This window comes from Fundulus heteroclitus, chromosome 10, assembly GCF_011125445.2.
Source record: "Fundulus heteroclitus isolate FHET01 chromosome 10, MU-UCD_Fhet_4.1, whole genome shotgun sequence".
NCBI classification, from domain to species: domain Eukaryota; kingdom Metazoa; phylum Chordata; class Actinopteri; order Cyprinodontiformes; family Fundulidae; genus Fundulus; species Fundulus heteroclitus.
The window spans coordinates 2,954,745-2,959,848 of NC_046370.1; the positions used below are offsets into that span (position 1 = coordinate 2,954,745).

The 5,104-nt window shown below is 27.8% G+C and overlaps 1 long non-coding RNA gene across 1 annotated transcript; it reads left to right on the forward strand.

Annotated features, from left to right (window-relative positions):
• The first annotated feature begins 1,566 nt into the window (after nucleotides 1-1,566).
• Nucleotides 1,567-2,089, forward strand: LOC118564333. The gene is made up of 4 exons (XR_004931771.1): nucleotides 1,567-1,590; nucleotides 1,785-1,808; nucleotides 1,931-1,954; nucleotides 2,066-2,089. It is a non-coding gene; the product is annotated as an uncharacterized LOC118564333 (long non-coding RNA).
• The last annotated feature ends 3,015 nt before the right edge of the window (nucleotides 2,090-5,104 follow it).

Genomic DNA, 5,104 nt, shown 5'->3' on the forward strand with positions numbered 1-5,104 from the left:
GGTGAGCTGACTGTTTACTTTGTGTGTCCATAGACAGTTATTCAAATTACTGTCTATTCATCTATAGATCTGTCCATATAGCTATCTATGCAGCTACCTACCTACACAAAACATAAACGGGTTTTATGTATTGAAAGTAGTTTTAATAATTTTATATTCATTGATTTCTGGGTGTTTTTATAGGTGGGATGTCAACTGAGAATTCAGGTGAACTTGAAGTTCTATATGTCTACAGAAAAACCAAATGGTACTTGTGTAATTGACAGTTCATTACATTTTATATTAAATTAATTCTGTGTGTTTTTATAGATCAAATGACAACTCAGAATTCAGGTGAGCTGACTGTTTAATTTGTCTGTCTATATAACTATCTATTCATCTATAGATTTATCCATATAGCTATCTATCTACCTACCTACACAAAACTTAAACGGTTCTTATGTATCGAACATAGTTCTATTAATTTTATATTCATGATTTCTGTGTGTTTTCATAGGGGGAATGTCAACTGAGAGTTCAGGTGAGCTGAAAGGGTAATTTATCTATCTATACAAACATCAGATGGAGCTGAATGTTTAATCTATCTGTCTATATAATTGTCTTTCTTCTATAGATATATCAATCTATTCATCTTCCTACCTACACAAAGATTAAACTGTTCTTATGTATTGACAGTAGTAGTGTTATTTTTTATTCAATGTTGTCTGTGTTTTTATAGGTGGAATGTCAACTGAGAATTCAGGTGAACTTGAAGTTCTATATGTCTACAGAAAAATCAAATGGTACTTGTGTAATTGACAGTTCATTACATTTTATATTAAATTAATTCTGTGTGTTTTTATAGATCAAATGACAACTCAGAATTCAGGTGAGCTGACTGTTTAATTTGTCTGTCTATATAACTGTCTATTCATCTATAGATTTATCCATATAGCTATCTATCTACCTACCTACACAAAACTTAAACGGTTCTTATGTATTGAACATAGTTCTATTAATTTTATATTCATGATTTCTGGGTGTTTTCATAGGGGGAATGTCAACTGAGAGTTCAGGTGAGCTGAAAGGGTAATTTATCTATCTATACAAACATCAGATGGAGCTGAATGTTTAATCTATCTGTCTATATAATTGTCTTTCTTCTATAGATATATCAATCTATTCATCTTCCTACCTACACAAAGATTAAACTGTTCTTATGTATTGACAGTAGTAGTGTTATTTTTTATTCAATGTTGTCTGTGTTTTTATAGATGGAATGTCAACTGAGAATTCAGGTGAACTTGAAGTTCTATATGTCTACAGAAAAATCAAATGGTACTTGTGTAATTGATAGTTCATTACATTTTATATTAAATTAATTCTGTGTGTTTTTGTAGATCAAATGACAACTCAGAATTCAGGTGAGCTGACTGTTTAATTTGTCTGTCTATATAACTGTCTATTCATCTATAGATTTATCCATATAGCTATATATGTACCTACCTACACAAAACTTAAACGGTTCTTATGTATTGAACATAGTTCTATTAATTTTATATTCATGATTTCTGGGTGTTTTCATAGGGGGAATGTCAACTGAGAGTTCAGGTGAGCTGAAAGGGTAATTTATCTATCTATACAAACATCAGATGGAGCTGAATGTTTAATCTGTCTATATAATTGTCTTTCTTCTATAGATATATCAATCTATTAATCTACCTACCTACACAAAGATTAAACTGTTCTTATGTATTGACAGTAGTAGTGTTATTTTTTATTCAATGATGTCTGTGTTTTTATAGGTGGAATGTCAACTGAGAGTGCTGGTGAGCTTAAAGTTCTATCTATCTATCTAGCTATCTATATATCAATCTAAAAATCAAGGAGGTTGTTTCAATTGACATCAGTTTTATTTATTTTATACTTAATGACATCTTTGTGTTTATAGAGACAACAACAACTCCAGCTCCCGGTAAGCTTAAAGTGAAATCTATCTATCCAATCATTGAAAAACAAAGTAGATTTTTTTGTATTGACATAAGTTTTATTAATTTTATATTTAATAACACCTTTGTGTTTATAGAGACGACAACAACTCCAGCTCCAGGTAACCTTAAAGTGAAATCTATCTATCCAATAATTAAATAATATAGTTTTGTTACTGAATTAACATCAGTTTTAATAATTTTATATTTGATAACATTTTTGTGTTTTATAGAGACGACAACAACTACAACTACAGGTAAGCTTAAAGTGAAATCTGTCTGTCCAATATTTAAATATATATATATATTTTTGTATATCCTGGATGAACATCAGTTTTATTAATTTTATATTTAATGACATCTTTGTGTTTATAGAGCCGCCAACAACTACAACTACAGGTAAGCTTAAAGTGAAATCTGTCTATCCAATAATTTAAAAAAAAATTGTTTTGTTCCTGAATTGACATTGGTTTTATTAATTTTATATTTAATTAAATCTTTGTGTTTTTAGAGCCACCAACAACTACAACTACAGGTAAGCTTAAAGTGAAATCTATCCAATAATTAAAAAATAGTTTTGTTCCTGAATTGACATTAGTTTTATTCATTTTATATTTTATTAAATCTTTGTGTTTATAGAGCCGCCAACAACTCCAGCTCCAGGTAAGCTTAAAGTGAAATCTATCTATCTAATAATTAAAAAAATATATATTTTTGTTTATCCTGGATCAACATTAGTTTTAATAATTTTATATTTAATGACATCTTTGTGTTTATAGAGCCGCTAACAACTACAACTACAGGTAAGCTTAAAGTGAAATCTATCTGTCCAATATTAAAAAAAATATTTTTTTTGTTTATCCTGAATCAACATCCATTTTATTTATTTAATATTTAATAACACCTTTGTGTTTATAGAGACGACAACAACTACAACTACAGGTAAGCTTAAAGTGAAATCTATCTGTCCAATATTAAAAAATATATATATTTTTGTAAATCCTTCATGAACATTAGTTTTATTAATTTTATATTTAATGACATCTTTGTGTTTATAGAGCCGCCAACAACTACAACTACAGGTAAGCTTAAAGTGAAATCTGTCTACACAATAATTAAAAAAATAGTTTTCTTCCTGAATTGACATTAGTTTTATAAATTTTAATCTTTGTGTTTATAGAACCGCCAACAACTCCAGCTCCAGGTAAGCTTAAAGTGAAATCTATCTATTCACTAATTTAAAAAAATAGTTTTGTTACTGAATTGACATCAGTTTTATTCATTTTATATTTGATAACATTTTTGTGTTTATAGAGACGACAACAACTACAACTACAGGTAAGCTTAAAGTGAAATCTGTCTATCCAATAATTAAAAAAAATAGTTTTGTTCCTGAATTGACATTGGTTTTATTCATTTTATATTTAATTAAATCTTTGTGTTTATAGAGCCACCAACAACTCCACCTCCAGGTAAGCTTAAAGTGAAATCTATCTATCTAATAATTAAAAAAATATATATTTTTGTTTATCCTGGATCAACATCAGTTTTAATAATTTTATATTTAATGACATCTTTGTGTTTATAGAGCCGCTAACAACTACAACTACAGGTAAGCTTAAAGTGAAATCTATCTGTCCAATATTAAAAAATATATATATTTTTGTATATCCTGGATGAACATTAGTTTTATTAATTTTATATTTAATATTATTTTTGTGTTTATAGAGCCGCCAACAACTCCAGCTCCAGGTAAGCTTAAAGTGAAATCTATCTATTCACTAATTAAAAAAAATAGTTTTGTTACTGAATTGACATCAGTTTTATTCATTTTATATTTGATAACATTTTTGTGTTTATAGAGACGACAACAACTACAACTACAGGTAACCTTAAAGTGAAATCTGTCTATCCAATAATTAAAAGAAATAGTTTTGTTCCTGAATTGACATTGGTTTTATTAATTTTATATTTAATTAAATCTTTGTGTTTATAGAGCCACCAACAACTCCACCTCCAGGTAAGCTTAAAGTGAAATCTATCTGTCCAATATTTAAAAAAATATTTTTTTTGTTTATCCTGAATCAACATCCATTTTATTTATATCATATTTAATAACACCTTTGTGTTTATAGAGACGACAACAACTCCAGCTCCAGGTAAGCTTAAAGTGAAATCTATCTATCCAATAATTAAATAAAATAGTTTTGTTACTGAATTGACATCAGTTTTATTAATTTTATATTTGATTACATTTTTGTGTTTATAGAGACGACAACAACTACAACTACAGGTAAGCTTAAAGTGAAATCTGTCTATCCAATAATTAAAAAATATATGTTTTTGTTTATCCTGGATGAACATCAGTTTTATTAATTTTATATTTAATGACATGTTTGTGTTTATAGAGCCGCCAACAACTACAACTACAACTACAGGTAAGCTTAAAGTGAAATCTGTCTATCCAATAATTAAAAAAAATAGTTTTGTTCCTGAATTGACATTAGTTTTATTAATTTTATATTTGATAACACCTTTGTGTTTACAGAGACGACAACAACTACAACTACAGGTAAGCTTAAAGTGAAATCTATCTATCCAATAATTAAAAAATAGTTTTGTTCCTGAATTGACATTAGTTTTATTAATTTTATATTTAATTAAATCTTTGTGTTTATAGAGCCGCCAACAACTCCAGCTCCAGGTAAGCTTAAAGTGAAATCTATCTATCTAATAATTAAAAATATATATATTTTTGCTTATCCTGGATCAACATCAGTTTTATTTATTTAATATTTAATAACACCTTTGTGTTTATAGAGACGACAACAACTACAACTACAGGTAAGCTTAAAGTGAAATCTATCTATCCAATAAATAAAAAACAAAGTAGATTTTTTGTATTGACATCAGTTTTATTAATTTTATACGTAATGACATCTTTGTGTGTTTATAGAGACGACAACAACTCCAGCTCCAGGTAAGCTGATAGTTACATCAATCTATTGATTAAAAGACAAAGTAGCTTTTTGTATTGACATCAGTTATATTAAATTTTATATTTAATGACATCTTTTTGTTTATAGAGACAACAACAACCCCAGTTACATGTAAACTGAAAGTTAAATCAATCAGTC